A 12985-nucleotide genomic window follows, 5' to 3' on the forward strand; every position below is an offset into this window, starting at 1 on the left:
GTTTCCATTATTTATATCTTCACATTGCAAAGACATGGATATAAATTTGAAATCATGATTAATTTTATTTTTTATGGTGAAATATTGGGAGAACCTATAAAGGAACTAGGGTGATGGAATGGTTTCCTTATACTTGGGAATTGGAATAAAAAGTAATTGGAATAAAAAGAAAGGAATGAAAGTTAGCAATGTAAAAACAGAATGATTGAAACAGGAAAAAGTAGTAATCTTATACCCTCCCAAAAAATTAAAAGATATATTACTTTTTTTTCAATCAGTAGAAAACCAAAGGAAAGAGCAAATCGAAGTTCCTTGGAACATATTAAATAGAGTTACGTTAGAGAATGTGTGTGTGTGTACCATCAATGAAAAATATGAAAAGAGATGCTTAATGGAGTAATGGAATGAAGAAGTACAAGAAGCTGTGGATGAGGAAAAAAAAATCATATAATCAGGATGGATAAAATGCACTACAAAAATGTACTGTATAGAGCATATATAGACAAAAATATAGAATAAAATATTAGTCGGGGACAAGTGGTTAAGAGTAAGAGCGATTAGTTAGAACCGCAGAAAATATAGTTGCAACAGCATGCCTTCCATTGAGGACCTGTATCTACAGACCAGGGGTGGGTTCCTGCCAGTTCCAATCTCTTCTATAGAAGAAATTCCACAAATCTACAGTACCATTTAAAACCGGTTCCAGCTCCCTCCCTCGGTGGTTTGCACATCATCAAGATGAAGAGTGAGAGGAGGAATTCTGGGAGTTTAAGTCCACAAGTCTTAAAGCTGTCAAGTTTTAACACCCCTGGGTTTTTTTTTCCTAAAGTGTTAGGGATGCAAGGATCTTGTAACTTGACAGCTTTAATTTAAGACTTGCACACTTCAATATCAGAGTTCCTGAGCCAACATGACTGGAGGAGGAATTCTGGGAGTTGAAGTCCACAAGTCTTAAATCTGTCAAGTTTGAACACCCCTGAGGTTTTTTTCTAAAGGGTTAAGGGGTGCAAGGGTCTTGTAACTTGACAGCTTTAAGACTTGCCAGAGATTCTGAGCCAACATTTTGGTTGCAAAGCAAGAGCTTTGTTAAGTGAGTTTCACCACATTTTACAAGTTGGTCACACCCACCCAGTCACGTGGCTGGCAAGCCACTCCCACCTGGTCACATGGCTGTCATGCCACTCCCACAAAGCAGGCCACACCTACAGAAGAGGTTCTAAAAATTTTTGAAACCCACCACTGCTACAGACCCCTCACATCCTGGACATATGCTGTTTCAATTTCTCCACTCAGGATGCCATTATAGGGCATTGCATGCCAAAACAACTAAACACAAGGACATTTTTTTCTCTCACACCATCATTCTGCTGAACATCCAATTCCCACAGTATTGTTTTATATCTACGTTTATTTACCCATGTTGTATAGCTATAGTATTACTATTATTATCCTTCTTCTCTTTTCTATAACCCTGTCTTATTGGTATCATATTATGGTTATTGCTTTGCATATACATTGAGAGCTTCTACATTATGGACAGATTCCTTGTGTATTCAATCATATTTGACCAAATAAAGTATTCTATTCTATTCTTTTTCAATTAAGTAGAATTGCTGGATTTATACTAAAATGTGATTCAGGATAAAATGCACAACTTCCACTACTGGCTATAACTGTTTCAATTATGCTATTGAATGGCTATTGTAAAATGAATGAAATTATATGCTTTTTAAAAAAAAATAACATTTTTTTAATTTTCTGGAATTATTGCCATATTCAATTCTGCAATGATACATAGTATACGTGAATGAAATCCAATTTCAAATACAGCATTACAATTTCGGAATCATAACCAAAGTTGACCCTTTTTATTAGTTACAGTTGGGAACTTGGGACTATTTTCCCTGAAGCTAATCAAGAGAATGGAAATTTACATTACAGCCAAGCTCAAAACATTAGACAGTAGATTTTAGCAAGAAATAAAAAGCCTCCTCTTGTTTTAATTCCGTCATTATGAAATTATTGCTATCTACTAATAGTACCTGAATTGCTCTCAAGTTGCCAACTCAGAAAGGACTCAGCAGGAACTAACAAAAGCAGACAGTTGGAAGACTGTTTATCTTTTCTTACCTTTTCTTCCCTAACAATGCCAGTTTATATCATATTTTAGTTACTAGGGATGCCTTTTTCCATTAAGCAGGGAGACTACACAAAATCATAAATACAAATTTAGCTATCATTCTCATATTTAAGTAGAAATCATTCACTTCTTCATTAATTGCTTTATCCTCATTGTATTTACCATTTTTATTTTTTTTACATTTAAGCTATTTTAATATAAATAAATATAATTTAACAACCAGCTGGGGGAACAGAGAAAGATATCAGTCCAAGCAGGACAAATTATTATATAATAAAAGCTGAACAGAATACTATAAAAGCTTGCCTTAGAAGACAGTGCTGCAATTGTGACATCACAAATAATGCCCTCAATTATGTCAGTCTGTACTATTTTTAACAGCAGATTGCAAAGCTCAGCTTCTGAGACATCATATGACCACATGGACATGTCCTTTTTGCTTTCCGTAGTGGTGCAGTGGTGAGAATGCAGTATTGCAAGTTCCTTCTGCTGATCACCAGCAGGTCAATCTCACCAGGCTCAAGGTTGACTCAACCTTCCATCCTTCTGAGGTGAGTAAAATGAAGACCCAAATTGTTGGGGGCAATATGTTGACTCTGTAAACTGCTTAGACAGGGCTGTAAAGCACTATGAAGCGGTATATAATGCCAAAGGGCTATTGATATTCCTGGGAACAGCATGAAAGTTGTTTGGCACTGTCTTCTTCTGGGAAGTTTTCATACAGTTTCACAGTCCAGCTTGGAGCAGTGGTGGTCTTCAGTACCATCTCCAGCCCTGCAATGGAAATATCCAAGTTTCAAAATGTTCAGAGTTTTATGTAGCTGTTTATACATTTAACTGAATCTGTAAACAAGCTAATACTCAATACAATTTAAATAAGGCCATGATCAATAAATAACACCAGAGAAAGATATCATGGCATTTCTTTGGCAGTGTACCCTAGTAGTTAAAAACTTTTGGAAACTTTTCAAAAGAAGCTTCACGTAGAATACATTATTTAATTTAGCTGAAAATAAGTTTACTGTACATTTCTGAAAGTATTCCTCACTGACCTCAGTTTATCTCTAAAACCAAATAAGTAGCTATGCCTTTATTTAGCAGATTTTGTTTTCATTTAATCATATTTAAAATTTATTACAAAGAATAAATCAATGTAAATGGTATCAAATCATACAGTAATCATGGAAATATTAATAATTCTTCAAATGCAAGATGTCTTTGTAGGGGGGCAGTTTGGCTTGCATCATGCAGAGCAAAGCAAAATTTCAATAGTTTTTTTTAAAACGTTTGCATCTTTTCAACAAAGCAAAGCCTCTGAACAAATTACCCACCTCCAAAATAATGTTTATTGGTTTTTATATTGAAAATATAGGTGCTGATCCCCAAGTCAATTCCAAGGAAGTTAAATTTCTACAAAATTTCAAATTAAATTCCAGATGCTAACACATTGGTGGATGTGAACAGAGATGCAAGACAAGATGAGAGGATTGTAGGAGTAAAGATAAAAAATAATTTATAAAATAAGGGCTTTGTAGATGATTGCTGTTGGTTTGCTGATTTTTTAAAGAGAATTAAAACAATAATGGACAAATTAAAAGAATTTGGTGCATTAGCAATTTTAAGATTAATAAACAGAATAGCAAAATATGAAAATAGAAGATAAAACAGAACTGAGAAATAAAACAGGTTTTTAAATTGAGAAGATGATAAAATACTTGGATATGATTATGACAAGTATAAATTGTGCTATTTTACAATAATTATGTTTATGGAATAACTTTTAAAAGATACATTGAGATGGAAGAAATTAGAACTGTCATTGTATGGCAGAATTTCTATGATAAAAATGAATGTCTTACCTAGAATGATATTTTTGTTCCAGGAAATATTTGTTTGACAACTTATGCAACATTTAAACAGTAGCATAAGGATTCATCTAAATTTGTAATGGCAGGATATAATTGTCAATAGTTCTCATTTGAAAATACTAGAGAAATTTGAAATAGGCAAATGTATTTATGGATTTTAGCATTCAAGAAATGAGTTTATCATATTTAAGAAATGTTTATAATAAAAAAATACATTAAAAGTGCTTAAAATAAATGAAAAAATAAATAGAAAAAATCAAAATATGAAGTATTATACATCATTACAGTAAACAGTTGAAATTCTATATATAATTATCAAATGCAGACTTTTGTAAATACAAAATATAAATAACCTACTGTACTTTATGTATTATATTTCATTATATTTCTCCATGCAAAATCTAGGTCGATAGGCAATCTACTCATAAGTAGAATGTGAAATTAAATTTCCATTCACTAGGTAAATGGGGCCATATATTTATTCAGTCTTTTAGCTATATTAAGAAAACAAAGACTTGTATCTTTTTTGTTATTATGTTAAAAAGCAACAACATTATTAAATTTATTTGGTGAATGTGTAAAAAATCTAGAAAAGTATGAATTCAAGTATATTACTGATTGAGAAGATCACAATAGCAATAGCACCCAGACTTACCCTGTTTCCCTGAAAATAAGACCTCCCCAGATAATAAGCCCAATTGGGCTTTTGAGTGCATATGTTAAAATAAGACCTCCCCCAAAAGTAAGCCCTCCCTGAAGATATTGCAACACAGCAGCAGCCATGAGGTGACCATGCTCGCCACCTCCTACACCTCAAAAATAATAACACCTTCCTGAAAATAAGGCCAAGCACTTATTTCAGTGGTCACAGTGAAACGCGATATATACTGCTCCATAGTGCTTTACAGCACTCTTTGAGTGATTTTCAAAGTCAGTATATTGCCCCTAACAATCTGGGTACTCATTTCACTGACCTTGGCAAGATGTCAAGTCAACCATGAGCCCATTAGGATTGAACTCTAGCTTTGGGCAGTGTGAGCTTGCAATATTGTATTCTAACCACTGTGCCTCCAGTGGATTAAATTAGTATCTACTTTAACCAGATCTTTTCTTTTTTGGGACTGGTGGACAACAAAATCATGTAAATTTGGTGTTTTTTTAAATGACAACTGTAGTGAAATTACTGTATGCAGAAAGATGGAAAGATTTGATAAAATGGCAAAGATGGTAAAGATGACGGAACTTGCTAAATTGACTTCACTGATTAGAGAAAAGGTAGTACCTATCTTTATTTCTGACTGGAAATTCCTTATACATATATCTTTTGTATGAAACAGAAAAAAATAAATTTATTATTTATCATTTTGATAATTGAACAGAATAGATTAAAAAAGAAAAGAGGTTTGTTTTAACTGTAGAATAAGAGGTAAACTTAGTGTATAACTGCTGTAAAAAGGATCAGAAGTTATAAAATATCTTAGTGTTTGAGGTTATGATGAAATTTATTATTAAAGTTATTTTTATACTCTATTCCTTACAAAGTTTCACACAATTGCAGTAACATGACATTTATGCCATTTTAAAAAAATATTATTAAAATTTTATTTTAAGATTATGTAGACAATTATTGGATGTTGTCTTTACTGCATGTAGGACCAGAAATAACCTGTCATTGGAACTATATATTAAGAAGTAATATCTTAGAACCAAAAACAGTTGAACATATTTAAAGTTTGAAATTAATTTGTTCAGCTGTAATATTTATTTTTAACATGTGAAGAGGCCTTTTGCTCTGAATTTCATAATTATCACCAATGTGTTTAACAAACACATGTTTTTAATTTCCACCTGCAGAAACTTTATTTTCCATTTTTTCAGTTCAGATGTTGAAATGAAGGAAGCACACTTGGAGTATATTTAGAGATTCATTTCTCCTACTCTTTACTCTGGAACATTTTGGTTGCTGACATTGACATGATTTTGGAAAATAGAACCAGAAATGCATTGACAAAAAATAAGATGACTCCTGGGCAATGAAAAACAAAAGCTGTCTTTGTTTAAGTGGTAAGGGTGTGAAAAGCCTCTATATCACTAATACTTTAAGGGTTTGTTATTGAAAGGACACCATATTTCTTCAAGCCCGAGCAACAGTTCACAAGTGGCACTGTAAGTGTGCATACTAAAATACTGCAGGTTCATTAAGAATGATCTGTTGCTCAGGAAAAAAAAAAAGCACAATGGATTCCATAGCAAGATTCACAATTTGTGACTCAATTACAATTTGAGCAGAAGGGAGTGGTTGTTTAAAAAGAACCTCTTCAATCACATGGAAGTGAGTCACTGGACAAAGAGATTCTACCTAATCCTGCAACCCTTCTTTTCTTCCATATGTTGTAAAAGAGCGATTTATACCCAAACTTCCTACCTAGAAAAACATTGTCTATCCACCTCAACACAAAGACAGGGTAAAGACCGTAGATTATCATAACTTTTCATTTTTTGTTCAACCAATAATTTTCATTATAAAGTCATAAAGATAATTTTCTTCAGATTCTTTTATGCACTAGAAAAATATACTATGATATTTGACGTTGTAGATGGACCTAGCATTACTCTTTAAAAATGAAGATAAATCTATCTTCTAAAGCAGTGGTGTCAAACTCAGGTTGTCATGGCAGCATCACTTGTCAGACTTTTTTCCTCGTTGCTAAACTGGACATGGACATGACCAGTGTGGGATGCATCTGGCCCACGGGCCAGGAGTTTGACAGCCCTGTTCTAAAGTAATTTGTTCCATATCAATTTGGTGCTTATTTGAATTTATTATTTTAGTAATATAGATAATGGAAAACCATTACTCCATCAGCTTCCTGACAGCTTTACAAATATTTGAGGAAGCTACCATGTTTTCCCGAAATAAAGACAGGGTCTTATTTTCTTTTCACCTCGCCTTATTTTCAGGGAAGCCTTAGTATTTTTGAGGTGCAGGAGGCGGCAAGCGTTGTCACCTCATAGCTGCTGCTGTGTTGCAATATTTTTGGAGAGGACTTATTTTTCAGGGGAGGGCTTATTTTAGCACATGCTCTCAAAAGCCTGATTGGGCTTATTATCCAGGGAGGTCTTATTTTTGGAGAATCAGGGTATTATATCACTTTTTTTAACCAAAGCACTTCAAAATTTTGATAGAGTAGTCTTCAGTATGAGGAGATATTTGGTGTGCTGTTGAGAATCTCATAAAGCTGTTAGATGAGGCTCATAGAACCTCAAAATTAAATTAAAATTAAAGTTAGAATCAGTTATCTGTAAAGAAAAGAACAAGATAAAAATGATACTTTTTATCATGTTAGCATTGATTACTTATAGTTGATTGTCCTTTTTTTCTTATAGCATATCCTTAATTTCATTTTCTGTGTAATTTCATGCTCTTTTCTGTGTTTTTCATAATATTGAGTGCTTTAACAGATATTGCTAAATCTCAAAGATGTCAACATTCACACATATGATTACATTTTCTTATAAAAGCACACTTTTCATGATAAATCTTTATTTTTTTAAAAAAAATTAGGTGGGATACTTTGTTGTTGTTGGGTTGGTTCACAGTTTTTTTTATTCCAGTATGGACCTTTTCAAGACTAATATTTATTTTTCTAACCCTGATTGTCCAGAATTAAATATTGATTTTATAAGTTCTGACCATAATACAAAAATAACACACTTATTTGTCATTATGGATGTGCTAAACTAATTTATGCAACTTAGTTTTGGTTAGACTTTGTATCTAGAAGCCCAAGTTTACAGTTTGCTCCATGTTCCTTAATTTCTCCATATTCTACATAAATTGCACACCTGCTTTTGTCCACTAAAATGCAGGATATTGTGTCTATTACAAATTTATTTTTGTCAAATGTATCCCCTCCATCAAAAAAAATGATGCTATAACCTGTTTCCAAACCTAAGATTAGGATTTCTTGTTATTCGGTTTATTTTAAATGTTTAGAAAATGTGCACATCTAATTGTGTCATAATAATCTCCAAGTTAGGCAGTTTGCAATAATCATGTTTTCATTGTTTCTTCTTCTGTAGCAGTCAGTTCACCTGTTCTTCAGTTAAACTTTAATGTTTTTTTGTTTATGTGTCTGAAAACATAATAATATTTAGAAACTAAAGAAAGTGAAGTCTGTGTTCAAATACATTATTTATATAATTATCATGTAATTAAAGTAATTACAGATTGCAGGGATAAGCCTCTATATCTTGAGAAGATATAATGATGCTAATCTCAAAAAAGAACATACGAAGTTAAGGATGTCATTTTAGGGGATAATATACCCCTCCCAAAATACAGACAATTATTTTTTAATGGAAAATAAAAAGCCATTATGGAAATATTTTTTTAATTCAGATGAATTAATTGTAAATTGATTTAACTATGATGGAAGGCTTTTCATGTTTATGATTTTAACAATTACAATAATTACTAATAGTCCCATGATTATTTTGAAAAAAATGACATTAATTGCTGTTCCCACACCCATTACGACTTCTGCTAGATTTCTTAAGGCAGACTGGTAGGGCAGTTTTAGGCATACTGATTCACAAATACATTTCATTACACTTATTTGTGGATAAGTAAACAGGGACCACTTCTTCAGTTTTATCAATTTGACCAGTAGTCATACTGATAAAAGAGGACATCATAGTGTCTTCTCTGCGAAGATATGCTGCGTCTGTGTTTCTGTTTAGAGAAGAATCGGTGTGCATGAGAGATACAAGCATGCAGGTGGGCAGGAGGGCAGACAGATAGAGACGATTGAAGATTGGGGATAATTAGGGATTGTGATAATCTCAGTAGAAATTGAGAGGGTTTGTCCATACCTTGCGTTTCTCTCTGTGTATTTCTGCTGTCTCCTATTATTACATCTATATTTGTTTGTATGCATATGTGTGCACTTGGCTCCATTCCAGGCCATGTGACTAGGGAAAAGAGGTTTAAAAATAAAGCATCCAATGACACTGCTTCCACTCTACTTCCCACATGGATACATTGGGGGATTATTATTTTTTTCATTAATGAAGGCAATTTCCCCCCCTCCTTCATGGACCTTGATCTTTCTTTTGCTACCTTCTTCCTCCATACATGATGTAGTTCTATCCATTTTGTTTTCCTGATGTCAGATAGATGGATAGTCTAAAGGTAGACCCGAGGTGGCGCAGTGGTTAGGGTGCAGTACTGCAGGCCACTTCAGCTGTCTGTTATCTGCAGTTCAGCGGTTCTAATCTCACTGGCCAAGGTTGATTCAGCCTTCCATCCTTCCGAGGTGGGTGAAATGAGGACCCGGATTGTTGGGGGCAATATGCTGACTCTGTAAACCACTTAGAGAGGGCTGAAAGCTCTATGAAGCGGTATATAAGTCTAACTGCTATTGCTATTGCTAGGTTCTTTACACAATTTCCCCCAACATTTGGGTGAGAGGAAAGAGATTAGAAAGAATAACCTCTTTCCTCTCACCCAAATATGTAGTATGTATTTTCTATTGCTGGAAAACATAATCAGCCAAACACTTCCAATATAGAAGCTACAAACTGAATGTAGTCAATCTAACAAAAAATCTGTCTTTGTTTGTATGACTTCACATCTTTTCTTTCAAGAAAACCATATTTATTATTTCTTTGAAGTAAACCTTATTTATTCATCTATGGTCTAATTATCAGCAGGCTATACATTGAGATGGAGCTCTAGAAGTCTCGTCTCTTACCAGAGTGGTCCTATAGCTGCAGTAGGCATTCATTTCAATCAGCTGTGTGTGCATTTAGCAATTGGTCTTCATAATTCAAAATATATTTCTCTCAGGCTCTGAATTAGGTGAAACCAAATTACCGCATTTGCTCAGAAAGTTTTGAGAGTTGTCTCCTATTTTTAAAAAATCTTTTAATATTTGCAAATATCAAAATATCCAATATTCTGATAGACAAAACTTTTATCAAGACAGCTAGTGCAGTCAGTTATCTGTCTTAATGCAATATATCTTTGACAGGAGAGGGCAAGAATTCAGCAGGCTTTCCAATACTCATATAAATATCAAAACCATTTTAAACATGCCAACATATTTCTTTTTATCACAAAGGTATAAACGGTGTTGTATACAATGTAATCAGCCCAGTGGATCATCTTAGATTAATTTTTCTTTCTACATACTGTACATCTCCAAATTGTTGCAGATTTCACTATGTAGTACAGCCTTATTTAATACCTTAAATATCAGTCTGAAAATGGCATTTCCATTATAGCTATGCAAGAAGTGAAAGATGGACTTCAGAACAAAGCACATTTTTGAATCATTTTTAATTAAAAAATTCATTTAATGATTTTTGTAATAATTAAAACAATTTGTGTCTTTTAAGGGTTTGTGCATCTGCCTGCTTCTTGCTGTCTCTTAATCGGTGTTTTCTGACCTCATTTATTTATTAGAAATCTGTACATTATAAACATACTGAAAAGCATTCAATAAATAATTTGTTGTTTTTAGGTTCATCTTTTAAGGTAAGAATTCACTATCAAGTAGTCACATAAAATAATCATGCCCAAAGCAGTCATACATCATAGTCAGCACCATACAGCAACCAGTCAGCAACAGTCTTAGTGCCATAGGTGTATATGTCATAGCACTTCAATGATCCATTGATGGTTAATAAACAAAGGTCTACCGTATCTCATCAAGTTATATCCAATATAAGGAGTATGGAATCTGAGAGGAGAACCACGGTTATACTACTGGGAGATGGTTAATAATAGTTGGAATTGACTGCCAAGTCAGAATGTCTTTAGCATGGGCAGGTAATATTGACTTTGTAATTTTTAGATCTGGAACCAGCCACAATACAGATATCTAATATCCATAGCTGGTTTGATTTATTCACAATAAGGTTGACTTTATAAAGGATGAGTTTTACCCAAGTAGTTTTATTGTTCTTATGTAGAATTTGTTTCAGAGCCGAGGTGGCACAGTGGTTAAATGCAGCACTGCAGGCTACTTCAGCTGACTGCAGTTCTGCAGTTCGGCTGTTCAAATCTCACCGGCTCAGGGTTGACTCAGCCTTCCATCCTTCCGAGGTGGGTAAAATGAGGACCCGGATTGTTGTTGGGGGCAATATGCTGACTCTGTAAACCGCTTAGAGAGGGCTGAAAGCCCTATGAAGCGGTATATAAGTCTAACTGCTATTGCTATTGCTATTCAGTTGCTGTAGAATATGATTATGATGGGTGCACTGGCATCATAACTATATAGATCTGTAGAATGTGCTGTAATGTTTCCTGATTTCAAAAAGCACCTTTGCATGTTTTGTCAACTGTTTGTCAGTTCAAACTCCATACACTCCTTGACTTCTTAGGCAGAACTCTATCTCTTGAGTTATATCCTTCACAGAAAGAGGTGAGGAAACTCTCTTGATGAATTATACAAACATTCCTCTTTCACCAGGTTCATGGCATTCAGGTCTTGCTCGTTGGCTGACTTAAATATTCTTCTTCCAGTCACCTTGGCTTCTTGTTTGGTAGTAACAGTGGTGGGTTTCAAAAAAATGTAGAATCTATTTTGTAGGTGTGGCCTGTTTTGTGGGAGTGGTTCGGTGGTCATGTGACCAGGTGGAAGTGGCTTGTCAGTCATGTGATCGGGTGGGCATGGCCAACTTGGAAAATGTGGTGAAACTCACTTAACAAAGCTCTTGTTTCGCAACCAAAATTTTGGGCTCAATTATGGTTATAAGTTCTCTTTCTCTTTCTTTCTTTCTTTCTTTCTTTCTTTCTTTCTTTCTTTCTTTCCTTCCTTTTGTCTATCTCCACCTTTTTTCTTTCTTTCTTTTTTCTTTCTTCCTTTCTCTTTCCTTCTTTCTTTTCTCTCTTTCTCTTTCTCTCTTTGTCACACTCTTTTTTCTCACTCTCCCTCCATTCCTTCCTTCCTTTCTTGTGTGTATCTCTCCCACTTACTTTCTTTCTCTCTTACTTTCTCTCTTTTTCTCTCCCCCTCCTCTCTCTCTCTCACACACACATCCCTTCCAATTATATTTTTAGATATATTCTATGAAATAAAACCAGTGCCCAATAAATCCTATCGTGTTTATATGAAAATAAAACCCTGTCTTATATTTTTTTGAATCTCAAAATAAGCGCTTGGCCTTATTTTCAGGAAGGTCTTACTATTTTGAGGTGCAACTTGGGGGTGGCAGGTGGGAGGAGGAAGTGAGAGAACATTTAGTTATAGTGAATCTGGACTTTGGTAAGTTTCAAGTTGTTTGCAATATTCCCCTTATAAAATTATACAATATAGATTAGGTAGCACAGTTGGCTGAGAAACCACACCCACAGTACTTGTTAATGGCAATCATTCAGCCTTTCTATTAGTGACTTTGATGAGATAGTTCAGAAGTTGCTTATCAAGTCTATAAATGATGCAAAGATGAGATATATAGGTTTTCTCTTTGCGCGAGCAAGAATATTTTTAAACTCTAAAGAGGTTTTGGTAATGATTGAAATGAGTAGAATTTAACCAGAAGAAATATAAAGCCCTGCATCTAGGTAAGAAAAATGAAAAGCAAAAGCAAGGAATGGGACTTGGCTTGGCCAAGTAGTTCATGTTTGCTCAGTAGAGATGTTGTAGTAAATCCTGCAGTGAGTAGGAAGTTGAACTACATTACTCCCAGCTCTGATTTGAAGATTAAGATAACACATTACCTGACTTCCAGCTCCATCAATGGCAAGAAACGCGACAGAGCTGGAAGTCAGGCAAGATGTGAGTCTTGCTTCTCCCATGCCCCACCCTGTCCCACCTGCCACCCCCAAGTTGCATCCATAAAGAGGGAAGGGGGACGGGCCCCATGCACCTCACGCCTCTTCAAGAACAGTTTGTGTGTGTGAGAGAGAGAGGAGACAGAGAGAACATTGCTGCCAGCCCTGGATAACACTCCAAGGTTGGATTGTATC

At 34.5% G+C, this 12985-nt stretch overlaps 1 long non-coding RNA gene across 1 annotated transcript in view; it reads right to left on the bottom strand.

The window, feature by feature from the left end:
• Positions 1 to 1786: 1786 nt before the first annotated feature.
• The window catches only part of LOC148049183 (uncharacterized), a 48672-nt gene continuing 37473 nt past the window's right edge, over positions 1787 to 12985 (bottom strand). The window contains exon 3 of the long non-coding RNA XR_015695387.1: positions 1787 to 2914. This is a non-coding gene — a long non-coding RNA (uncharacterized LOC148049183). The remainder of the gene's footprint in view (positions 2915 to 12985) is intronic.

Source organism: Thamnophis sirtalis, unplaced genomic scaffold (genome assembly GCF_051295495.1).
Source record: "Thamnophis sirtalis isolate CommonGarterSnake01/CBP01778 unplaced genomic scaffold, rThaSir2_p1.2 scaffold_2, whole genome shotgun sequence".
In the NCBI taxonomy this organism is placed as follows: Eukaryota; Metazoa; Chordata; class Lepidosauria; order Squamata; family Natricidae; genus Thamnophis; species Thamnophis sirtalis.